The 27764-nt window shown below is 36.4% G+C and overlaps 1 long non-coding RNA gene across 2 annotated transcripts; it reads left to right on the top strand.

Moving 5' to 3' along the window:
* The first annotated feature begins 8957 nt into the window (after positions 1-8957).
* LOC121739049 lies at positions 8958-27006 on the top strand. Of its 2 annotated transcripts, none has more exons than XR_006037386.1 (3): positions 8958-8968; positions 9403-9413; positions 26798-27006. It is a non-coding gene; the product is annotated as an uncharacterized LOC121739049 (long non-coding RNA). The 2 variants fall into 2 exon arrangements; XR_006037387.1 differs by lacking the exon at positions 8958-8968 and adding an exon at positions 9206-9216.
* Positions 27007-27764: the final 758 nt, after the last annotated feature.

The raw sequence follows: 27764 nt of genomic DNA on the forward strand, positions 1-27764 counted from the left end.
TGTCTGTCCATCTGTCTGTCTGTCCGTCTGTCTATCCGCGGTTTTTCTCAGAGACTATAAGGCCTACAAAGCTGTAATTCGGCACGAATGGACATCTTAATCAAGCCGACAAAATGGTATATAAAATCTTTAAAATATTTTTTTTGTGGTACCTCCGATATACATCAAGCGAGGGTGATTTATTTTTTCCGCGTCTACCCCACCGTGTGGAGTGTCGTTGGATATGTTTTTTAAAAATATTATGAGTATTCAAAGACCATTTTCCGATTTAGGGATCCATTTGTGAAATATGAAGTTTTAAAGTCGAAAAAATCGTTAGATTTTAGTGTCCCTTCCTTCTACCAGCTAAACGGTTGCTTCTGGAAATGTGACAAAATTCACGGGAGTAAGAAATATGCTAAATAAAAAAATAAAAAAATCACGACTAAGAAGACATGCATAAGTTATTGAGTAATAGTACAGAATATATATTAAGTAATAGTCGATCAACTAAAAAAATGTATTCGTAGAAGTACAAAGGAAATTTTCTTTCAAATTCCTTTGAACGTAACTGAGATGATGTTGTTAGTAATGTAAAACACGTTATAAATGTACATTCATTAAATATACAAAAATTATCAAAAACTAGCGGTACTACGAAACCCTATATTGCGCGTGGCCCGACACGCACTTGAACGGTTTTTTTTCGAGTCCATCCCAAAACATTTTGATTTCAAAAATCATTTTCCGATTTCGGGGTCCATTTGTGAAATATGAAGTTTTAAATTCAGCATCTCTTTAACGTATTTTACGTTAAAGAGATGCTGAATTTAAAAGTAACTCACGGCTTAGAAGACTTAATTAGTTATTTAGTAATAGTCGATGACATAGGTAAACAAAATGTATGAAAATTATAAAGGAATTTTTGGCTAAAATTCCTTTAAATGTTACTGAGATGATGAAAAATTATCAAAAACTAGCGTTACTATGAAACCCTATATTGCGCGTGGCCCGATACGCGCTTGGCCGGTTTTTTTAGTTATCTAGATGTCCAATGTTACGCATATTATACGCAACTGACTAGTGGTGGATAATTTTATCTATGTGTATATAACTACCACAAAAGTTTACTGTACCTGGGTGTATTTAAAAAAAATACACATTATTTTTATGTGATTGATTGATGTCCATGAGAAGTACCAATAATAGGGTCATAATTGACGGTGCGTGGCATAATAACTTTATAGTGATGATGATGATGATAATTGATGAAATTGATATATTGGCATATTATGCTTTTAGTTGTTTCAATGCTGAAATCCCTGAACATCTATATATGAGAATTAAAAAGTTCTGTACAGCACCTTCGGAACCAAGGTATACAATATACATTTTTGCAGAATGTTACTTTTTGGAAGTACATAATATAATATGTTTGAAATCCTTTAGAAAAAGTCTACAGTAATACAGTAATACCCCTGTACATGTTTCCTTACAAATTTTAAGGAGTTGTCTCGATTCCTCGTGGATCGCATCATCAGATCACAACTTTTGTGAACGTGGTACCAAATTTCAACTATGTCCTATACAACAACAGAAGAATATTAAAAATCAGTCTACAAACAGTGGACTTATCCGCGAACAAACATAACTAAATAAAGAACCTCATACTATCGAATTGAGAACCCTCCTCCTTTTTTGGAAGTCGATTCAAAATAATAAGACAGTTCTCTTCATAAATTCGTTTACTTTATAATCAGCATTTGCTATAATGGAATCAGTAAAATATTTGGTATGAGTTTATTATAAAATTAATACAAGAACTTACCGCATCGGAAAGTTCTTATATTCAAAACAGAAAACTCAAAAAAACAGATTAGCTTGAAAATAATAATTTTAATAGATACCAAGTGTGGTATCGCACAAAACAGTAGTAAGGAAATGCGCGAGAGTACGCACGCTGGTTGCCTAAGTGACAATGGAACTACGACTGATCGAAAAAACCGTTACTATCCACCATATTAGGTATGATTTACAGCGGGGACAAGCGACAACGTGTCAAGTGTTTGTTTGGGCTAACCACAGTTAAAATTATATAATTATTTCAGCAATTGGTATCCAAGTTACAAAATTTATAGATTAAACGACAGGTAAAAGGTTACCAAGCGCCACATATTATCTTAGTTTCGGCGAGTAAAATTTACTATATCGAATTTTTGATATGATTACGGTTTGTTAAAAAATACTGAACAACAGAAAAAATATCTCAAGGGTTTGAAAAAGAGTCCGAAACACCATAAATAAATAAACGTATTTTAGGTAAAACTTCCCAAGTACCTAATTGATACCATCAGTGGAAAGGCACAAATTACTATTTGTAGTTTGAATTAAAAACGTGTAAAGCCAAAAATTACTAAGTAAAAAAAGAAACATGTAGATATTACCAAATGCCTACTTTTTTAAAAGGTGTCAAAAAGTGGTCGCTTGGTCGCAGAAAATAAGAAAAATACCCGTTTCCACGGAGTTGCTAAGCGACATCAAAAGTTCTCGTAGAGACATGGGACTAAGACCAATCGATAGAGAAAAATTCGCTGATTCCGAATATATAAATAACTCATTTTGACCCCTAGTATCGCTTGGTAACTTTTGCCTTTCCACCGTCGATATTAATTTAGAAATGCATCTACGCGTCGCGTTGCGGTCTGAATCAACCCTTATATAAGTACGGCGTAGTTTTGTTTGTGTGAGACTGGGAGTGGCGTAATTTGACCGACCACAATAGTTGCATACATCTTTAATCTAAATACTTCAAATAAGGGTAATCGATACACCCTGAGCACTGAGTTGACACCGCGACGACGACACTCTTATAAACACTCGTTTGTCTACCCTTTTTGCTTCTTTAGGGTTCCGCAACCAAAGGGTAAAAGGGGGACCCTATTACTGAGACTTCTCTTCTCTTCTTTGAGATACAGTCTGCCTCCAGGCTGTATCTCAAAAACCTCTACAGCTAGACTTCTGATCACAGATTGTGCACTTCTGTTGCCACTAGAATATGAAATCCTAGAAATAAAATAAAAGAATGTAGCGCGTGTGTTAACTGTTACAAATATTGTTTATTTGTGCGTAATATTATTGTCAACGACGCCCGCCAAAACGAGCCGATCTGTTGCATCGGGGCTCGAGGTCAAGGGGCACCGCGGGGTGAAGCGTTCTAGAATGCTATGCACTAGTTTCTTAGCAGACAGAAGCATAAAGGTCGTAGTTGACGGCGAATGCTCGGAAACTCAGTCTGTTAATGCTGGTGTCCCTCAGGGCTGTTTGCTATCGCCTACTCTATTCATACTGCATATCAATGACATGATACAAACCAACGGCATTCATTGTTATGCGGATGATAGTACAGGTGATGCTGTATATACCGGCTCCCCTAATATTTCTCGGCAAAATGTCACTGAGAGTCGAAACGAACTTGTGTCTAAGGTGGAGAATTCATTGGAGAAGGTCTCTGAATGGGGTAGACGTAACTTAGTCCAATTCAACCCCACCAAGACACAAGTCTGCGCGTTCACCACTAAAAAGTCACCAATGGTCGTTTATCCTCGTTTCGAGGGCACATCTTTAACCATCTCCCCTAGCATTGAGATACTTGGCGTCAACATATCGAGCGAAGTCCAGTTCCGATATCATCTTGAGGGTAAGGCCAAATTAGCCTCGAAGAAGCTTGGTGTACATAACAGAGCGAGACAGTACTTCAGTCCGGACCAACGCCTACAACTCTACAAGGCGCAGGTTCGGCCTCATATGGAATATTGTTCTCATCTCTGGGCAGGGGCGCCAAAATACCAACTGCTCCCTCTGGATCATATCCAATGAAGGGCTGCGAATTGTTGACTGCCATAGTGTTTCAAACAGCTTGGACCCCCTGGAATTACGCCGAGATGTAGCTTCACTCTGCATCCTCTAGCGGTTGTATCACGGGGAGTGCTCTGAGGAATTGTTCGGAATCATACCACCTGCAACTTTTCGCTATCGTCCCACGCGAAAAACATACCATCCTCATCACCTTGATGAGTGGCAGTCTTCCACAGTGCGTTTTTCGCGTAACTTTCTGCCGCGCACTGTAAAACTCTGGAATGAACTGTCACCAGCAGTATTTCCAGACCGATACGACCTGCAAACCTTCAAGAAAAGAGCGCATTCCCTCTTAAAAGGCCGGCAACGCACCTGCAGCTCTTCTGATGTTGCGAGTGTCCATGGGCGACGGTAGTTGCTTACCATCAGGTGACCCGTTTGCTCGTTTGCCCTTATTTAATAAAAAAAAATGCACCGGCGAGCGCGGCACCCCCGCGCCAGTCGGGACGCGCGAGCGTAAGCTGCATTACTTGATTGTGTACTTTGTTGTTATTATACCTAATTATAGTTATTAGTGAGCCACACCTGTATTTTAGTGCATAAGTAAAGTAAATAAAAGTATTGTGCATTAAAAGAAATATTTATGGGGCTTTCTGGCAACAGGTAGGCACTTGAAATATTCACTTTATCTTTAATTATATTTGTACTTTACTAGTTATTAATAAAATAAAAACGAAAAACAATATTGAATCCATAAAAAAAACACTATTTTTTGCCTACTTTCGCTGTGTAGCGGGACGGAACCCTTCGTGCGTGAGTCCGACTTGCACTTGGCCGATTTTTTAGTACCTATAAGGTACAAAAATGCTTAACAGTGTCCAATTGATATTCAAAATATTGTGATTATATCGATAGCTTAATTAGAACAAGGTCACTACCCCTAATTGACTAGACTTATTAATTTCGGTACAGTTAATTAGAATGCAATTAGTTAATTATTTTGATGGGTATCGATCTTGTGATTCATTATTCTAATAACTATTTGTACTCAATGCAATGTCAGATATGTTGCAAGTACAAGGTTATAGTAGGATAAGGTCCTGTTTTACCACTTCCTTATAAGTGCCGGATAGGCTATCCACAACTTATTTGACAGATTCTCCATACTCTGTCTGTTAAGTTAAGTAGTGGATAGCCTATCCGGCACTTATCAGGAACCAACCATAGAATATCAAAAACTATAGAACAGTAAATTATACATTTGACTCCATTAAGAGAATACACTAGTAGTAGGTGTTAAATAAAAGAATTAGTATGTTGAAAATATAATATTACAATATAGATTAAATTATCAAAATTAGAATTTAGGAAGCATGGATCGTGGTTGTACCTTGTTGTACCAATGGTACTTTACTTTCCTGGAGGCTGTGCACTCCGGTGCTTTTTTAGGGTTCCGTATCCAAATGTAAAAACGGGACCCTATTATTAAGCATTCATTGTCTGTCCGTCTGTCTGTCTCCTGGTTATATCTCAAGAACCGCTATAGCTAGAATTCTGCAATTTTCACAGATTGTGTATATCTGCTGCCGCTGCGCTATAACAATAAATACTAAAAACTATATATAATTAACATTTAAGGGGGCTCCTATACAACAAACGTGATTTTTTTGCCTTTTTTGGGTATAACAGATAGGCACTTGATATTTTTCACAAATGCCTTAATTATAATATGTTGACTTTAATAATAATAATATAAATGTATTATATTAAGCTAAGTGTTATTCTCGAGAATAGCAGCTCAACTAATTTTGGAGATTTTTTTTGTTTTTGTCAATGAAAAAATTGATAAAATAAGAATAATAATATATAAATGAAAAACTGGGCCACCGTTAAATTTTTTTTTCACAACGCGATGTAAATTTTACCACTTTTGATAATATTTAAACTTCATAGTTAAGAAGGGGAGTTGTCCCGTCTTAACCTCTTCTTAACTATGAACTTTAAATTCGGTAAGTAATACAAATGGGCCCGATAGACTTTAAAATAAAAGTTTAAAGTCTATCGGGCCCACTGGTATTAAATAAATAAAGATGCGGGCAAGAGCTAGTAAACAGGAGTATACTAATAAAACTAAAACTCAATATTCCTTGCTTACTGTTTACGGTTCTAAGTCTGAGAACTAATAAACGAGAAGGTCAAGTCTTGTGGTAGACAATACAGGATGTTCAAGGACATTCAATATTATACAGGATGTTCCAAAACCTACTTCAAGTACGCCGGCTTTGTACGAAACCTCTTTGTACATTTTTATGAAGTACTACAGCTTAGTACGAGTTGTTTTATTTTTTTGTATTCTCATTGTTTTCTCTTTTTATTCTCTTTACGTATTTGTAACGCACGAGTTCAATACCAAACAGGTGCTATTTATAAATTGAATTGAATCTGAAATCAATGTCAATAATTGTGAAAGCCTTGTTATTTTAATTTTTTATAATTCAAGAATGGTGCAACTGGCTGAAAATCCATATATTAAGTCTATGTGAAAATCTGATATAACAAAGCCAAATCACGTAGGTACTATGATTATAAATCAGCTTCTCTGACATTAAAATATGTTCAATGCATGTTATGTTTCTATTGAATTATATTATGTAAATTCAATGCATTTCGTACTAATATCCCAGGAGTGCTTAGCCGATATGCGCATACAATGGATAAGCATTTTGCCGTATTGTAAGCTTTATACTGCAGACGGCAATGCTTCACGTTTCGATGGAAGGTTAAAATATTTTAAATTTTCGAATGGCATTTACTTCGATTTCCAGTGTTTCAGATGGATTCATAGTCTAAATGCGTTAAATTAGCTAAGAGTTCATAATAATAAAATTTATTTAATGAAAACAATCAAATTTTCTCTCTCATTACGAGGCTCTATTTGCGTTAATATGATTTATATTCCTTCGACCGAACGCGCGGTTTGGCTGCTATACCGCGAAAACATAAGCAATTGTAAGTAAATGTCAGTGCGACCACGCCGCTATTTAAATGAATAGTTACAAAAATTTGCTTGTGATCTCGTGGAGTAGCGGCTAAACCACGTGTTTGGGTCGACGTATAGAAAAACAGCTAGCATCAGCCACGAAATAAGCGGGCAGCGGGGTGGTGGCGGCGGTGGCGGAGTGGCGCGTTCCAATGTTTAGATATTGTTACGTGCAAGGGTTCGAGGATTTGGAGAGAAAGACCTGGTGACTCTCTTGAAGATTTTATTAACACTGCACTAAACACTTAGGTCACAACACTTAGCACTAAGTCCAAACACTAATCACTAGGTCCAATCACTAAGCACTATCACTGTCCTAGGTCGTAGACAAGTCGCAGGTTTCACTGGTTCACTCACTATTTGTCACTCCAAAATCGCCTCGAAGATCGCTCAGATCGAACTGAATTGCCGCGCCGTCTACCTGCGGCTTTTTATATGGCGAGACGAATTCCAGAAAGTTCCCGATACACGTAAACAAGTAAACAAGTGTCGGAACTTTCTAGGAGGCTTGAGCATGTACCACAATAAACATAAACAACTGAACACGTAAACAAGACACTTCTAGAAAGTTCGAGCACAGTCTATTCGAGTATGTACTAGCGCACCTAACGCCATCTAGTATTGAGTAGGGGATTTATGTTGCCTGTGTCCCCTCAGTAAGTTTTGCTGGTTTGTCGCTAGATGGCACTACGTGTCCGTATACCATGTACCGTAACACTACTCCCCTCTTAGAGATGCTCGTCCCGAGCATCATTGTTACTGCCATGGTAACGCGCCAGATGGTCTAGGTGTACCACTTTGAAGGTCCCTCTTGGTTGCTTTTGAATTCTGTAAGTCACATCATTCAATCGTGTAACCACTTTGTATGGGCCGCCCCACTTGGTCTGCAACTTTGGAGATTTCCATTTCCGGCGAGTCGGGTTATGCAGCCACACCAGTGTCCCTTCTTCGAAGCCGCTTGTATTCGATTTCCGGTCGTATCTGGTCTTCATGTTCTCACTTGACTGTAACCCATTTTTCCGAACCATGGCGTGTATATAGCGCATCTTTTCCCTTATATGGAACTGGCTTTGATAGCGCGGTGAGCGGCGCGCGGCGTACTTGACGGTTGCCCGCGCCGCCGCGATCGCTCCCGCCCCACTGCCCGCAAAATTCGAGGCTGAGGCCTTACTCTCGTAGGGTAAGTTTTTCCTGAATAGTGGCAGTTAATATTAACAATTTAATATAATAAAAGATAATATATTGTTTTAATACAAGGGTATAAAAAGCATAATATGGTGGACATTCGTCATCTGGTTGAATTACGTAAAGCCCAGACTACGGATCACAATGTCATAACCCGACGATGTTACGTAGGCCTATCATCAATGCATCAATTTATCTGATATTTTTAGCCAGGCTACTGTTAATAAGAATAACAATATTAATTGGTTGGTTCATTACTTTTAAAAGCAACGTTGTGATTAATAAAAATGCAAACATTTTTCAATTAAAATTCAAGAATTTTGGGCTGAGTTTGCAAAAGAGCCTTTTATTTTCACTTCACGCGAATCTCATAAACTGAACTTGTAAGGCGGCATCTAAAATTTAAATCTCTAATAATGTATTCAAAAGTTCAAAAGCGAATGCAATCTTATATTTAAGGATTGATGGAATTTTATTTTGTTTTTCTTCGGCACTTTGATACGGACGATTATTTAAATATATTTCAGGTAAGATTATAATTTATGTACCTTAAATCGAAATTCTAAGTTAAATAAATATTTCTTGAAATATATTCAAATAAAAAACGGATATTTTCCGTCATAAATACCGCAGTACGATTATTTATCTCTAGATGGGTTGTTCAGGAAAAATGAGTTTATTTTGGTTTTACGTATGTATTCGTATATATCTACTATCTAGTAGATAGTATCTACCCAATTTGGCACAACTAAATATTATTACGAACCCGTAATCCTTGCTACGAAGTGCTACGCTTCTCTACGACGTTTCGTATTGGTGCTACGCTTCTCTACGGCACTTCGTATCGGTGCTACGCGATGCTGCGGCACTTTGTATTGGTGCTACGCGATGCTACGGCACTTCGTATTGGTATTACGCGATGCTACGGCACTTCGTATCGGTGCTACGCGATGCTACGGCACTTCGTATTGGTGCTACGCGATGCTACGGCACTTCGTATTGGTGCTACGCGATGCTACGGCACTTCGTGTTGGTGCTACGCGATGCTACGGCACTTCGTATTGGTGCTACGCGATGCTACGGCACTTCATATTGGTGCTACGCGATGCTGCGGCACTTTGTATTGATGCTACGCGATGCTACAGCACTTCGTATTGGTGCTACGCGATGCTACGGCACTTCGTATTGGTGCTACGCGATGCTACGGCACTTCGTATTATACAGTGTGTAATATCTTGATACAACTAGCTATGGAATGCTCAAAGTCGAAAGAATGCTCGTCAGTCAGGGAGGCAGTATTGTATTACATAATGCTCAAAATCGAATCTTCAATGTTACACTAGTGTAATATAACGTACGTAACGTAAATCTTTTCTCTGTGTGAACGAGACAAATTTTCAGAATGTTATCTCACAGCACAATTATTTTAGCATTCCTTTGAAATACTTCAGTCAATTGCAGAATCTGTTATGAAAAACCAGATCTTCAAAATGCACAAGCCATTTGCCAAACAATTTTCCACGAGAGCAAAAGCGGGACACGACTATCAAACGCTCGCCTTTCACATCGTAGTGCGAGTCAATAACGTAGAGTATACGTAGTAAAATACGTAGTAAAACGTACTCGAGGATAACGTGAATATTTAACTTCTCTCCAACTTTTAACTTATAACTTTCAAAGTTTTACGCATATTGTAGGGATTGAATTTATATTGGAGAATTTTGAACAGATAAGAAGCAAAGTTTATATAAAATGTGTTTGTGATTTTTTCGTTATTAACACACTTAAAAACTTGTTTTTATTTTTAATTTATTGAAATGTTTATCTCAAATAAGATTGATATTTTATAGAAAGCAAATATTACGAGTATAAAACAATTATGCAAGCCATTACGTCGCTAGATAGCTTTGGCCCCCTGAGAGTGCCGATGTCGGGCTCGAAAATAATGAAGCGAAATTGTTTTCCTGCCTTCGATTTTAAAAACAGCACTTGAAAAGCTATTAAAATGAATTTGAAAAAAAGTTGACGAAAGTTTCAACCGCGCTAATATTAATTATATTGAAAAATAAAACAGGTATATGGTGAATAAGCCACACACAATTTGGCGAAAAAAAGATTGAAGAAAATTGACGTTATTGATCATCTCATCTTCGCGTTGTCACAGGAATCGGCCAATTTATCGCGCGACTTTGTATTAAATTTTAATATCATAAAATTGTAGGATCAAAGTTCAAGTATGGTAATGAAAGTAGAGAATCGCTATTGCCACCTGAAATTAATTCCCTGCAGATTTTGCGGAGGATTTAAGGCAAAATAAATAGTGTAGAACGTACGTAAATAACTATTATGCTAAGAACTTACATACGGTTTTACACGATAGTTTTACTCCAAATCGAGCGCAAACCATGTGGACCGCAAAACTCACAGATTGAAGGCTCGCATCGAGCCAGCTCGAAGGCTCGCATCGAGCCGGTTCAATGGAATTTAATATATCTAATTTCCTTCGATTTGGAGTAAAACTATCGAGTGTGGATGAAAGCTCGAGCCATGGCTTTTACTCTACGTGATTGCTCGATCGAGCAAAACCGTATGTGAATACTTAGCATTATAATATTAAATTAAACTTATTTAGCAGAAGTTAGTGCATAAAATCTTACTTTAAATAAACCCGAATTATCCAGTACTGGGTGGGCTGATGCAAATGAACTATGGCTATGAACACTTTTGATCATATTATCAGCTTTCGAACCAAAATATTACATCAAAAGTCAACCCGTTTATCGAGACATACTCTTCAAACTTATAACTCCCCTTTTTTTGGTCAGGGGTTATAAATAAATTCATAATATGGTGCAAAATATATCCAGGGTCTTTCTCTATAGACGTGTCTTTAAAAGTTCTGTCACCGCATTCCGGTCGGGTAGTTATGTAGCCTAAAAATAAATGTTATAAAACTAGCGTGGCGAAAAGACACGTTGAATTAATAAGGGCCCTCGCTGTTTTATCCATTTTTTATCAACACACCCCTTGATTTTTTTAAAAACCCTCGCTGCGAAATGGGGTAGCATAAAAACACGGTAACTCCGAGCTTAGCTGTTAATTAATTTAAAATCCCTGTTTATTTACTCGTACGGCCATTATTTTTATTTCCATTTTGAATTACATGCCTTATTGGCCGGTCGTATTAGTAACAGAAAAAGCGAAAGTCAAAATTAATGAATCCTTACTGTAGATGTTCGACAAAAAACATTATCTAAGTAGATGACGCTCGTGAATAGCTGAAAAATTCGTTGATCACGTGGCTACCGTAAGTTTTTCCCATCTCTAAAAGGATATCCTTAGCAAATTTCATTTAAATTAGTTGAGCTGTTAAAGAATCGGTCCGCAAGCGACCCACTCCGCGTCTCTGAACGATGTTCTAGCACAGTGTTTCCAAACCTGTTGTCTGCATTATATTATGTAAGTATAGGGGTCCACGGTGTCATTTCTGGACCATAAATCCTAATGCTTCGCTCTCTCTCTTATTTTTTATTTCATTCATTTTGTTATAATAAACAGTTATATAATAATTAAATCTAAGAAGCCATTGTCCTAATAAACAGTTAATATTATGACGTGCTCCCGCTCCGGGCGCCCCTATTGCCAGCCCGTACGGCGTACGGTGTTTCAGATAGCTGTGAAGGAGTCCTTACTATGGATTGAGAAAATCAACAGAAATTTTAACATCCGTACGTTATCTGGGGGCACGGCAGTGCCCCTTCTAAGTCGAGCAAAAAAGCGGCACGGCCGTACTATCCTTTTCTCGAACCAATTCAGGCTGTTTTTGACCCCCTATAACTTGCCCTATGACTGACTGACTGACCGATCACCAAAAGTCTAAGGCAGTTCTAGCAGACATAGAACCTTCAAATTTAGAATATAATTAGTGTTTAGTGTCTAAATCAAGGAAAAATTCAAATATTTCAAAATTTCTGTCCAGTTTTCTAGATACACTAACTTCGTAAATAACTTTGTAATCCCATATAAATGTATAGGATTACAAAGTTACGTTTGCGGTTTATGAATAATAATTTGTACCCGTACCATCAATATCTCCGGTTTATCGTCGGTAGAGAGATATCTAGCTAGTGTTCAGGGTCTTAATTAAGGGAAAACCTAATAAAAATTTTATAATATCTGTCAAGTTTTCTTTTTCTTTCTCTAACTTCGTGAATAACTTTGTAATCCCTTATACATGTATAAGATTACAAAGTTACATTAATTGCAATTTATGAAAGGTACCAAAAAGGAGAAAAGTAGGACTCTATTAAAAGAAGTGAGATCCCATCAAAAACATCCTGTAAAAAAACCAAGTCTCGCAACTCAGTTTTTATACCGTAAAAATTTATGAGATCCATGCAATAGGTACCAAGTCGGTTAATTTATTCAGTCCCTACCTAGGGGACCTTCTGTCTCAAGTTATTACGTAAGTTATTATCATATCAATATTAAAAATCTTTTACGTTTTAAATAAATATATCGACTTGGACTTCGCACTTAGTTTTTTTACAGGATGTTTTTGATGGGATAATCTATTGTCTATACTAACACTATACAGGGTGCAATTAAACCTTTCTGCTAATTTTTTTCCAGGGCTTAGGTATCATTAGTAGAGTCCACTTAACAAAAAAATTGCGTATTATCTATTTTTAGATGATATATTTTATCCCATTTAAAATCGTTGCAGAACGGGCACTTCGCGCCGGTGAGTATGAGCGGGGGTGACGCGGGGGAGCACGTCACGCGCGGGCGACGCGTCGTGTCCATTAACTCTGGTGTTTTTTTATTTAGGATAACTTTTGGAAGCTATTTCTCAACATTTTAGTACTTAATGAGTGATTATAAAATAAAAAATACGTGTATTTTTATTTTTAACAAGGATCAATATATCAAAACCTGACCGGAAGGTTTAATTGCACCCTGTGATAATTATATTTAAATATAGTTTTTTTGTATAAAGGACAAGTAAATCTCAGGAAATACTAGTTTGAATAGATAATTATGAATTCCGTGAAACTAGCGCAAAAACGTTTACGCAAAGCTTACGATGAGACTAATTATAGGAGCGAGGAATTAGAAAACGTAGAAAAGACGGGGAAAAAATATTTATCTTTTCAATATTATGTATTTTAATGCGGAAAGTTAGATGGAATAAATGGAAATATCATTTAATGTCGCAATTGGTTAGTAACTAAGTAAACTCGACAGCTGGAAATCTTGAAACTCGTCATGAAATACGACAAAGTATGTGTATTTAATATGACATTTGAGATTTATCATCTACCCGCTTCGCCGTAAGCTATTTCCGTCCTCAACTTTTCTCATCGCCATTTCAAGTATAGAAATAAAACTTCCAGTATAAGTTCATCAACCTGAAACAACTTTAAGACGGCGCTTAGAAACTTATAATAGTTATCGTAAGTTATTATAAGTTAATATGGTAAGCAGTAAGCACATACTTCCGTGATGAACTGCTAAGCAAATTGTACCAATTACCTTAAACGTATGTGACATCTTTGCAACGTTGCGACGTGTTGGATACATTTTCAGGGTTCCGTACCCAAAGGGTAAAAACGGGACCCTATTACTGAGACTTCGTTGTCTGTCCGTCTGCCTGTCTGTCTGTCTGTTTCCAGGTTGTAACTCAAGAACCGCTATAACTAGACTTCTGATATTTGGTGCCGCTTTAATAATAAATACTAAAAACAATATAAAGTAAAGATTTAAGGGGGGCAGTTATTTCCCATACAACAAACGTGATGTTTTACCCTTTTTGGCTCGATCGGATCGGATTACGGATTACGATCCGTAATGACTATATTATATAGGACACTTGACATTTTTCCAAAGTCCTCAATTACTTGAATATTTATTAACAAAATTGAAATAAAATAAATAATTAAGGGGGGCTTCTATACAAAAAACACAAATTTTTCCCTAATTTCGCTCTAAAATGGTACGGAACCCTTCGTGCGCGAGTCCAACTCGCACTTGGCCGATTAGATCCCGATCTAAGAAGAAAGGTATCTTATTATGTTTAAAATATTTGTCTGCGTGTGTGTCTGTGGGTGTTCCTGCTGTCTAAAGTACCATAGCTGATAAAAGGATGTGTGATTTTTCTTTAAAATATATTTGATGAAAACCGGTTGTACCCTACGAATAATAAAAACTAAGGAAACGTAACTCCCATACTTCAATCGTTTTAAATTTACTGCCTAAAATATGGCAATAGCAACGAAACACTAACACTCAAATTTAAGAAATAAAGCCGTTGACATTAATTGTAACTTCTTTATTCACACCAAACTGTGTACCGAATACATGCTGAAGTATGCATGTATTCGGGTCACATTTTGTAGACTCGTGGACACATTTTTTGACACAGTTACTCTTTAAAAGTTCAGAGTAGGAAAATGGTAATTTAAAAAAAAGGACACACCAGTAATATCTTTTATCGATATGTCCTAAAAAGTACTAAAGAAGCCACACTCAGTTTGACCACCTTTTTGCCGATTTACCGCGCTCAGAGACGAATGTTAATCATTTAACTGTAATTAAATAAAGATTTGACAGTAGCCCCATATATTATCTGTCAAACTCGTCATTAAATTGAAGTTTAATCAACATTAAATGAATACCGGAAAAAAAGCTCTAAGTGCCAAAATTGTCGAAACGTATTTTTTTCCAGAAATGTGTTTTATGTGTCATCGCCAATAACCTAAAATAAGCATTAAGTGAGTAGCGCAGTTTTTTGCTTGGTATTTACATCTTTACGAAAGGCGGCGGAGCGGGACGCATAGCACATTGTTTTATAAAAGGGTTTAAGTCCCTGCCAGCGAGCACCCAGTCTTATGAAAATGGTGGACATTGCACCTGTTGTTCGGGAAGAAAATTAAGCTATTTTAAATAGAATAGTATGAATAATGTTTTATTCATATTATATATTATAATATGTTATAATATGTATTTTAATAAGTTGACCCAAAAATTTGGTAACTTTTTTGTTTTGGACTATTTACTTGTCGTCGTCACTAGTCTTTGTGTGTTTAAAACTTTAAATGTCCAAAGTGGCAATTTTTGTTTAACATTTAATGTCTCTGAGTGCGGTTGTTAATTTTTAAGCCATCGTCATTGCATCACAGAAAAACACATGTCTACAACAATTATATAAGGTAATTGGTATAATTTGTTTTTTGGCAGTCGTGCTCAGTAATATTAAGATGTATTTTTAACTGATTGAAATTTCGTTCAAGAACAGGCACTACATCTTTTTAAATGGATCCACTTTTTCATAACGTTTACGCCCTATCAATTTTAAGAAAAACTATTTTAACGCTGAATATTTTTCTTAAAAATTGTTATCCAAAATATAATTAAAAGTTTCTGTAATCTTCTTCTTATCTTATCTTATTCCTATCTTATATATAAAATTCTCGTGTCACAATGTTAGGCCGCGTACTCCTCCGAAACGGCTTTACTGATTTTAACCAAATTTTATATGCATAAGCAATTAAGCATATTCAGTGGGTCTGAGAATCGGCTACTGGCTACTTTTTATATTGATTTTCGTTGAATAAATAATAGTAAATTATTACAACTCGAAACTGACGGCGATTGTTTATGCGACGGGATAGCGATGGAGGTTGCCATGGTGCCTTACTTATTTAGTCACTTCAATAAAATAATACGCGCGTTTGCTGGGACAGCTATTAGTAACTTAAAAGACAAAAAAATATATACTAGATACTTAATATTATGATATTATTGTGATTTATGATAATAATAATTAAAGACTATTTGTATTGTAGTTATTATAGTCATAACAATTATTATTATAAGTATTAGTCTTAATTGTCCGCAAAACTAAAGTAACTTGCACTGTAATCAATAATAATATAATATACTCATAAAAAAACAGATATTGTCCGCAACTCCGTTGCGCCAAAATTCATTTATCGCGTGGGAACCGAAACCGGACGTGGGAAGTTTTTCCGGAATAAAAACTATCCTATGTCCTTTTCCGGGACTCAAAGTATCTCCATACCAAACAGCAAAATCGGTTCAGCGGCTTGAGCGTGAAGCGATAACAGACAGACAGACTTTCGCATTTATAATATTAGTATGGATTTTTTAAACAAATACAACATTACACATACTACAAGTTACAACACACACACTAGGAAAGATGACAGTTTTGTGAGTGACAAGCCTATACGTACGAATTAAACTCTTTTATTTATGGTTGACGTCTGTTGACAACAAGTTGACAAATTGAAAATGGATTATAGTTTTTTTTTATTGAATCTAAGATACTATTAGACAATAGTTACACGGCCAGTCTGAGCTAAGATGAGTCCCGGAACAAGAGTTGAAAGAAAATATTATGATAAAGAAAGTCAATTTTTTTTTACAAAATATAGGTAGTAGTCCTAATGTCGTCGAAAGTAAGCTAGAATTTCGACCATTGGGCGATCTCTAGTACGTTCTTGTTTTTTAGTATTTGTACACTAAGTCTAGCTTTGTCTAAGAGAAAAATGATAGTTAATAAGATCAAATTAGAAATACCGCGAAGGTGTTTTTATATCGAGCTCATAAGTATAAGCTTTGCATTTGTGGTCCACTGGCTTAGAGCGTGGCTTTTGACTCGAAGGTATCATTTCCACCTTGGAAAAATGTTTCGAAGTTTGGTAAGGAGTCAGGAGAATACAACCTTGGTTGACTGTGAGCCTGGTCTCTAGTGGCGTCGGTCATAAGTCCCCCTTCATAGTCACTTTCTCGCTCTCTCTCATCCTATATTCTCCAAAAGGAAGAGAGAGTGCTCTGGTGTGCTTCGAACATAGTGGTAATTATAAGCTCCTGAGTAACCGGCCTGGTTTCAATGAAACCGGCCAAATTCACCGAAACCGGGATACATAGGCTCGATGCATACTTATATTATAAACGCGATTTTTTTTTTTTAAACGCGAAAGACGTATGTCTATCTGTCTGTCTGTTACCTCTTCACGACTAAACCGCTAAACTGATTTTGCTGGGTGAACTTTGAGTCCCGAGAAAGGACATAATATTATCATACATGCCGGTAAAATATTGTATGGTTGCCGAGCGATAAACGATTTTTGGCCCAACGGAGTTGCGGGCATTATAAGCTGTCGAGTAACGGCCCTGATTTTGATGAAACTGACCACCGTCACTGAAACGGGCATGGGATGTGGGCTGAATATTTCCACAAGCCCTCAAAGGGCACAATGAGAAATCCGTGCGTGAACCTGATTGAGTCGCGTCCAATTCGGGAAAAATGAAAGACCCCGTATCGAGGGATTTTTCTAAAACAGAATGAAAATATTATTAGATACATTATAAGCGTGGTGTAAAGCGTCCGTAGATATTATTATTATTATTATTATATGAAACGACGTGGGCGGGTCTCGCAAAACTCTTACCCAGAAAAGATTATGTTTGACAGCAGTGGATTTGGGTGAAGATTCTTGCATTGTACCCATGATGAGACGAGCGCTGATGATGGTAATAAAAAGTGCCGCTATAGCTATACTATTGTATAACATTTTTTGTCAACTTATGCAATTATAATTCGCATAATATGTTTAGTCGCATACGTACACAAACACCGTGCTGGAGTCTGGCGAACTGCAACGACGTTATACGAATGTCAGACGCTTTTTGTTACGGAATTTATAGATTCGGTCACTGGCCTCAAAGCCCGTGATAAAAGTTATACAATATTTTAAAAAAAAATACGAAGAAGTTCATATTGAGGTAGCAATAATAATATAGTAATGGTATTTTCAAAGACACAAACTGCTATCAAAGAAAATATCTCTGACGGTACGTCAAATACTCAAAAAGTAATAATAAATAAATACTCAACGAGTATAATAGAAAAGATTCTTGGAGACTATAGATGTGCAATCCACGAAGACGCGCCCCACCAATTTTTGGGTGAGGGGTTCGCGGGGTACGCGGAGTTTTACCCCAGCATCAGTCGCGAACCGTTAGCGGTTCGATATGCAAGAGTAGTACAGTCTATGTTGCAAAAATATAGAGTTTAAACGAAAGTATAAACGATTAGGAGAAATAGTCGGGCGCGTCTTCGTGGATTGCACTATCTATACGTTTATTGTATCTCCAAGAATCTTTTCTATTATACTCGTTGAGTATTTATTTATTATTACTCCTTGAGTATTTGACGTACCATCAGATACTGTTAGCACTAGTTATCTATACCCTCGAATATCTTTGCGGATCTTTAATGCACCTATCCGTACTAATACGAAAGTGTGTTTGTATGTCTGTCTGTCTGTCTATTACCTTTTTAAGATATATTCTGAGTCTCGGGAAAGGACATCTTAAACCTTCGTATGGTACGGCGGTGGGACAAAGTGTGCCCCCAATGATTTTTCCGCCAGTGCGTGACAGGCCTTTCTCGACCAGAGAATCAAAATTCCCTGTCTTAAACACAACTGAACCGATTTTGATGAAACTTGCAGTATTCCCTAAGTTAAATAATACTCAGTACAACAAAAAAAGAATTTCTTTAATCGGACTAGTAGTTCCGGAGATAAAAACATACATACATACACTTTAGAAATTTGACGTATTTGTTTAGATGCTGATAAATACCATACCAAAATAATGGAAATAATGCATACTGTATACAGGTCGATTTGATAACCTCCTTTTTTTGAAGTCGGTTAAAAACGCGAAATGCCTCAGTTACGATAGATTGCACAACACTAACTGGCGAGGCGAGCGTTCGGTGTGGTATCGGGACGTTGCCAACCGCCTGCTTGGACGGCGCGGCGGGCCGCAATAGGCCCACTGCCGCACCGAGTTGATTTTTAACACCGTCATGTCAGTGCGTGGAAGGCCGATAAAGACAGGCCGTGATGTTTTTAAAGGGAATACCTATAATTTCGAACACAATCTCAAAATATATATTTGTTTCTGTCGTACCTTTACAAACACCTGAGATAATCATTCCGCACCGAGTGATTATCTTCCGCGGCAGGCTGATTTCGACCTGATCCGCAGTGAAGGTGTTAATAATAATAATTATGTTTTATGGTACCTTCCTGCGTCTTTCTACTGTCTACGAGTTCCAACAACGTTCAAGAAATAAATGTAAAGTTGTAATTTCTTTTAAGGCCAAAGTTTCAAGTGTCTTGAGAGGGTATCTTTGTTACATTGACATATTTGGCTTGTTATGTCCTCTTTTAGAATAAAGGCTAACTAAACGGACTTTGATCATATTTGGAATGTCATTTTGATTGTCAAATAACGCATTTTTTTATTCCGTAAAACTAAAAATAATAAAAGCTAAGGAAACAACACTCAAAACGAAATAAAGCCGTTGAATTAATTGTCACTTCTATAATAATTAATAATACATGTATTCGGGTCTCATTTTGTAGACTCGCGAAATCAATTTCTGACTCAGTTACCCTTCTTTAGTTTTTATTATTCGTAATTTCGAAAGGTGATTTCGTAGATTGCATGACTAGAGTTACGACTAAAAACTTGCGGTGGAGCTCCAGGTAAAAGCTATATAGTATATACCAGTATTTTTCAACCTGTGGATTTGTGTTTTTTAATATTCTGTATTAGTGAAAAAAATGTAACATTAAAAATATTTATATTATATTTTATGTAGGATAATTTTAACAAATGGGGTCGCAAAATATTTGTTCTTACCATAAAAAAGGTTAAATGGTATATATTATATCTTGAGAATATTAATAGTAAGTATATACCCGGTTTATACCGCTGACCTATATTAACATATCGGATGGGACATTATAAATATAAGTACCTCTATAATATCTGTATATATAAAACTCAAAGGTGACTGACTGATTGACATAGTGATCTATCAACGCACAGCCTAAACCACTGGACGGATCGGGCTGAAATTTCGCATGCAAGTAGATGTAGGCATCGGCTAAGAAAGGATTTTGATAAATTCCAACTCCAAGGGGTTCAAATAGGGGATAAAAGTTTGTATACAATAATACTTCTTAACGCGAGCGAAGCCGCGGGCAAAAGCTCGTAGAAATATAAAATTTTATGTATTCGCTTTATGAGCTCTCAAACATCATGTCTTGGTTTCAGACTAGTCCATGTGACTATAATATTATATCACCAACTAGATGTCCCGCGCGGCTTCGCCCGCGTAAATTAGAAATTTTACAGAATCCGTAGGTACATTTTCCCATAAAAAATATTTCCCCCGTTTTTCCCACATTTTCCTGAGTTTCTTCTGTCGTATTAGTCTTAGAGTAATAATATAATATAACCTTCTCGATAAATGATGAGTCTTACTCGATAAATGATCTATCTAACACTGAGATAAGTTTTTAAATCGGACCTGTAGTTTCTGAGATTGACGCGTTCAAGCAAACATACTCTTCAGGTTTATAATATGAGGTAGATATAGATTTTTTTTAATTATCGCTTGACAAACTCGAGTCTCGATCTAAAAGACCATGATATGGTAGTGATGATGATGATGATGATGATGATGAAGAATGTAATTTGCATAGTAGCATATGCTTTCTGTTCTTAAAACAACGCCGAAACTCCCAAACTTGTATCTATAAAGAATCAGGAATTCTCTCAGCACCTTCCGAACCACAGTATACCAGGTATATCTCGGTGCAAAATCTTACTTGTTGGTAGCATATGCTTAGAATACTTCTCACGAAACCGAAGTCACCATATGTTTCCCTATAAGTTTTGAGGAGTTCCCTCGATTACTTATGGATCCTTCATCAGATCATCACTTTTCTGAATATAATACCAAATTGGGATGATACCCTATATACCAAAAGAAAAATTTTGAAAATCGGTTAACCAACGGCGGAGTAATCGTTGAATATAAGAAAACGAACATAACACCTCCCCCATTTTGAAAGTCGGTTAAAATTGTAGCCTATGTGTTATTTATTTAATATTTTAATCAGCACATGAATTGAATAACAAAATTTTTTTCAAATTAATCGTAGCACCATCTGTCAGGACAAACTAAAATTGAAATAGAATAATATTGAATGCGATGATAGCGCCGTCCGCCGGATCTAATGTAAAACATTCCAAAATCAACAACTCCTTATAAATAAGAAATTAATTGAAAAAACATTTTCCAGTAGACCAAACTGTAAATCTAAACCATTCTCGAATCTCCACGAACACACACAAAAAATTTCATCAAAATTGGCCAAGATAAGATAAATCCGTTCAGCCGTTCTCGAGTTTTAGCGAGACTAACGAACAGCAATTGATTTTTATATATATAGATTTATCTTTCGATTTCTATATAGTCTTATTAAAAAAATAATCGGACAGAGTAACAACTTAAGTTAGCTAAAATAAAAAAATAATCGGACAGAGTAACAACTGAAGTTAGCTAAAATTGTGTTTATTTATGTACTATGTATTTTGAGACTATGCAATTTTGTCGCGTTCGCGATTCACTTTCACTTTTGTTGAGTTTCAGAACGCGATATTAGGTCCTCCAACGCGCACGCGAATTTGAACTTTATGCAGCGGTAATAAATTACAAATTGACTCTCCATTTTATTTAGAAAACGTTTGTATGGGAAATAGAAAAATGCTGTTTTGAGGATTTTCCCGGCAATTATTTGAATTTTTCTCACCTTTTAAACCTTCCCTAGACCTCCACGAATAATTCAAGACCAAGATAAGATAAATCCGTTCAGCCGTTCTCGAGTTTTAGCGAGACTAACGAACAGCAATTGATTTTTATATATATAGATATACTTGTAGATGACGCCCACAATTCAATTTATCGACAAATTGGCCCTCAATTTTTTTTTCTCTCTCACGGTTGTAAAATGGCAGCTATTTTAGTTTTTCTCGGGCTTTCACACTAATCTGACCATAACTTCTCATGTAAATATCCTATTAAGATAAAAAAGGTCTCATTTGATAGCTAAACTTGTGGACTACGCTTACACAGGCAATATGTTATAAATTTCGTGGAATTAAACATAGAAAAACCAAAGCTTAAGAAAAAAATCGTGTATTTTTAATTAATGGCCTTTTGTGAAAAATCTAGCACATTAAACTGGTTCTTTTTTGTTTTATAAAGATAGAGGAGGTTTCTGAAATCTTAAATAAATTCATTACTTCAATGCTCTAAGCCAGATAGTTAAGAAGTTATAACGATTTTCCTATGAAGTATAGGTCAGATTAGTATGAAGCCAGAGATTTTTTTTTCAAAAGCTGGAAAAAAAAAATCGAACTCATGATTTATGGCATATTTTAGTGACAAATTGGCTTTCAAATATTTATTTTTTCTAACTTTTGAAAAAAAAAATTCTCTGGCTTCATACTAATCTTACCTATACTTCATAGGAAAAACGTTATAAATTTTAAACTATCTGACTTAGAGCATTGAAGTAAATAATTTATTTACTTCAATTAGAAATTTACAAAATATTAGAAAAACCAAAGTTTAAGAAAAAAATTGTGTAATTGTGATTAGTGTGAATGCCCGAGAAAAACTAAAATGGCTGCCATTTTACAACCGTGAGAGAGTGAAAAAATTTGAGGGCCAATTTGTCGATAAAATATGCCATAGATCATGACAGTAAAGGATCGGACACCGGTGTCGGGACACATTGTATAATAGTACTGACAGAACTAACCAGTAGGCCGACTTCAAACAAACAGCAAGTCAGCGCGGGTATGTATGAATGCTACGAGAATGCTACGAGCACAGACGGCTGGACAACGCAGAGTCACAGCTCGCGCCGGCTGATATGTCATTCTATGTCTAACGTATTTTCTATAACTTTGACGACATCTGTGGCTCAATTGGTTGAGTGCGTGGCAGCTGGCAGCTCAAACCCGGGGGTCGCAGGTTCGAATCGAAAAAAGGTTTTCAATGTTCCCGGGTCTGGATGTATATTAATTAATATTTGTATGATATAATAAAAATCTTAAATATATGTAAAGTAAGTATTAAATATATTTTTGTTGTCTGGTACCTGTAACATAAGTCCTTCAGGTACTTAGCACGGGGCTAGACTGACGTGGTGTGAAGCATCCATAGATATTATTATTATTATAACTCTTCTAAAGTGCGTCAAGAAAGTGAAGAAATTAAAAAGTGGCTACATCGTAGTGTCATCCCTTTCAAATCAATTTAAGAAAAAAGGGATGACACTACAATGTTGCCACTTTTTAATTTCTTCACTTTCTTGACGCAATATAAGTCGGCCTACTGGTTCGTTCTGTCTATTATACCGAAACTCTGACGTCACGGTGCTATTTTTTTATCTTTCATTTTGTTTGAAACTCGAACAATTTTAGTCACCACAAAGCTAAATTAGATTTTTTTAACATCAAAGTCACTTATATTGTAACCTCGAATTAAATATACTCAGATATATTTTTACACTACTGTTTAGGGAGTTATAAGCAGCTTAAATCCAAAAATTCGACAAAATCTGACTGGTGCATTAGCTGCTATATTGGTTTGAAGGTCAAGCCTATTTTTGACCACATGTTATTTTTATTATTATTTAATCTATTTATAACACTTCCCCTAAACATTGTATAAAAAAAGACGGGTTGCACTCCGGGAGTGCCGGCAGAAGTGAAAACTTGATTATTGACGTTGTGCATTTTTTAACCCATTTTTTATGAAAATCGGTTTTTAAAAAATTGATTTTTTTAATTACTTAATCGAAATCCTGACAATTTTTTTAACCCATTTTTTATGAAAATCTATTTTTAAAAAATCATTTTTTTTTTAATAAATCGAAACCCTTACAATCGATTAAAAATATGGACAATCGAAAAAAAACAATCGCTTGTTTGATTAATCGATTTCGATGTTACAACACTACTCTCCAACCGCCTTACGGTTTATAGATCAGCACGAGAATCTGACGCGAGTTTCACAGTTTTTACCCATCCCACAAAAGTGCTCAACACCGCTAAAGAAGTTTTCACTTCAAAAATCTGATCATAATTTATTCCAGGTTCCAGTCTTACGCGACTGGGCTATTGCCGGAATTCGGTAATAATTAAATCCATACTAATATTATAAATGCGAAAGTATCTCTGTCTGTCTGTCTGTCTGTCTGTCTGTCTTGCTTTCACGCCAAAACTACTGAACCGATTGCAATGAAATTTTGTATACAGTTATTCTAGAGTCTGAGAAAGGACATAGGCTATATTTTGATGTGGGAAAATATCTTATTTCCATGAAAATTCGATGAAAATGAATTCGCATTGCGCGTGGCCAGCGCTCATCCCGGGGGTCCTGGGTTCGAGTCCCGCAGGCGGAACAAAAAGTTTTCAATTTTCCTGGGTCTTGGATGTGTATTAAAATAAAATTTCAAAAATCTTAAACATATTTTATGTATAATATTATAAAAAATCCAGAAATATATCGATGGAATGAACATTTTAGTTCTAATACGATTCAACAGATGGCGTTTTGTTTTTTACTTTATTGTAACATAGAACTAATCATACTTATTAGTTAGTATGTTTTTGTTTATAGTTTTTAATACGTTAGAATATTATCTATACTAATATTATAAATGCGAAAGTATCTCTGTCTGTCTGTCTGTCTGTCTCGCTTTCACGCCAAAACTACTGAACCGATTGTAATGAAATTTTGTACACAGATAGTCTAAAGCTTGAGAAAGGACATAGGCTACTTTTTAACTGGAAAAAGGGGTTGTAAGGGGGTGAAAATGCGTAAATTTGGTTAAATTAACTTAGTTCCAAAAAACTCAAAACAGATGGCGCCAAGAGTCCCCTAGATCGCGCTATTGCTTGCTCATGCGTATTTCTATAAGAGGTGGTACCATGTTGAGGTAGGTTTTACGATTCTTTCGATTGTTATACACGTTAATATTAACTAACTAGCTGTTGCCCGCGACTTCGTCCGCGTGGTCTTTAGTTTATAGCGCGCGGTGTCAACAAAATTTGTGTCAAATTTAAAAACTTTTTAAAACCCTGGTAAGTGGTACCCCTCTTAGGGCCGCGTTACACCGGAATGGCAGCGCTGAAAGTGCTCGCCTCGCCGCTGCCATTCCGGTGTAGCGCGGCCCTTAATTAATCAAAATACCCAAAAACAGCTGTGCAGTGTGCACATAATCTATACTAATATTATAAATGCGAAAGTATCTTTGTCTGTCTGTCTGTCTGTCAGTCTCGCTTTCACGCCAAACGCCAAAAGTATCTCTGTCTGTCTGTCTGTCTGTCAGTCTCGCTTTCACGCTAAACGCCAAAACTACCGAACCGATGGTAATGAAATTTTGTATACAGATAGTCTAAAGCCTGAGAAAGGACATAGGCTACTTTTTTTACTGGAAAAAAGGGTTGTAAGGGGGTGAAAATGCGTAAATTTGTTCAAATTAAGTTAGTTCCAACAATTCATAATAGATGGCGCCGTGCGTCTTCTACATCGCGCTGACGCTTGCTCAAAAGTCTTCCTATAAGACGTGGTATCATTTTACATTTAAGTTTCGATTTTTTTCGATTGTTATATCTATTCTACGGTATTAAATAACTCAGTAATTTATCTGTGCAGTGACGTAACCTTAAATCTATCAATGATAAATAGTTTATGGGTAAAGTTGTGTAATCGGAGGGCTAAATAAGCTTTCAAATTTGGCATAAAATATAAAGTTTAATATAAAAAAATGAAATACTTATTGTATGCACACTGCACAGCTGTATTGATTTAAGGGGTACCAGGGTTTTTTTATAAAAGCTTTTGACACCAATTTTGTTGACATCGCGCGCTATAAAGTACTATAAACTGAAGTCCACGCGGACGAAGTCGCGGGCAACAGCTAGTGTGAATATAAAATTTGAATTCGCCCTTAAAACACCTTAATCGTGGGTATTGCAGACACAATAGATTTTCAATTGTTATGCGGTAGCCGGCTGCCGCTTGGCGATTGATGGGTGATTCGTGTGAAATATTGAAGTGAAATCAGCTTATCTTATATCTTTAAACGAGCAATTCTTGTATATATACCTAATAGGAATCTCGGAATCGGCTCCAACGATTTTTTATGAAATTTAGTATATAGGGGGTTTCGAGGGCGATAAATCGTGATCGATTTTCTAAAAATGATTCTTAGCTAGATAGCTAAGAATCATTTTTAGAAAATGTCATTTTATCTTATATCTTCAAACGAGCAATTCTTGTATATATATAATTGGAATCTCGGAATCGGCTCCATCGATTTTCATGAAATTTAGTAAGTATAGGTATAGGGGGTTTCGAGGGCGATAAATCGATCTAGCTAGGAATCATTTTTAGAAAATGTCATTTTATTCGTGTTTTATCGAATAACGAGCAAAGCTCGGTCAAATAGCTAGTATAATATTTCAGGGTCATGTGTTGCGGAAAATTCCTGAATCGTGCTTTTGACTATATTATTATGTCGGTGGTTCTAAATGATTTCATTACGAAAATTGTCGAAATATCTTCAAGGTCAAATCCACAACGTATGGTGAAACTGTTATTAGTATGTACAGGCAGCAATATATTAAAAAGAAATATTATTATAACCTGATTTTCAAACTTTCTTCATTCTTCTATCTCAATTCTATAGCACCGCGATAGTTATATGTATACAATCGAAATTTCTGATTAAATATTGAAGTATCGTTATAATGTGGGGTTAGGGTTGGACCTCATCTGGCAGCACGGAATCGCATTTGTTCCGTCTGTGCTACCACGTGCTGCAGTGTGCTGCCGCATGAGAACGCGCGCTGTCGCATTGCACAGACAAAAAAGGCGATCGCGATAGCAAGTGATCGGCGGTGAAAGGATGCGTTAGCATGCTATCGCACGCTTCAGCGTTCCGGAGTCTCCCTGCCGACCATTGCATTTTGTCCGAGGATTCCGCCGCGTGCTATCGCATTATGCTTTCTGTCTCGGTCTAGCAAATGGCAATTCTAAGCGACAGAAAGAGAAAGGGCGACGGAAAAAGGCGATTCCGTGCTGCCAGATGAGGTCCAACCCTTAACCACCTGTAAACGCGAGCACGAGAGGGTTAAATATAGAACCTTTTTATAGAGTCCAGTTGTATAATAAGCGCGTGAATGTTTTGCCGGCCTTTTTGGTCTACAGAAAAGGATAATTAAGCTATTGCATAGCTTTTATCTCAGGCTTCGAGCGCGGCGACCGAATCGAGAAATTCCGTAATGAAAAAACCTAACACCCCCGACTCCGACGGCAGTGTGGCGTTGCCAGACTTCGGAACGGTGTTCGTGCGCGTGCGACTGGATGTTTCTTAAGTTGATAAAAATGTTTTGCAATAGTTTATGTTTCTGGTCGGGTATATATATATATATATCGATCGGCGATAAATCGATCTAGCTAGGAATCATTTTTAGAAAATGTCATTTTATTCGTGTTTTATCGAATACCGAGCAAAGCTCGGTCAAATAGCTAGTATATTCTCTGGTGCATTCAACGCAATCTCAGCAATCTCACTGAAGCAATTATTTTAGAATCTTCATCGGTCGAGAGGAATGAATGTCACAACTGATGTGCAATCCACTCCGATATAATGTGAATTATATTTTCTAACTTTATATAATACGAGCTTTTGCCCGCGACTTCTCTCGCGTTAAGAAGTATTATTAT

This window comes from Aricia agestis, chromosome Z, assembly GCF_905147365.1.
Source record: "Aricia agestis chromosome Z, ilAriAges1.1, whole genome shotgun sequence".
Lineage (NCBI taxonomy): Eukaryota > Metazoa > Arthropoda > Insecta > Lepidoptera > Lycaenidae > Aricia > Aricia agestis.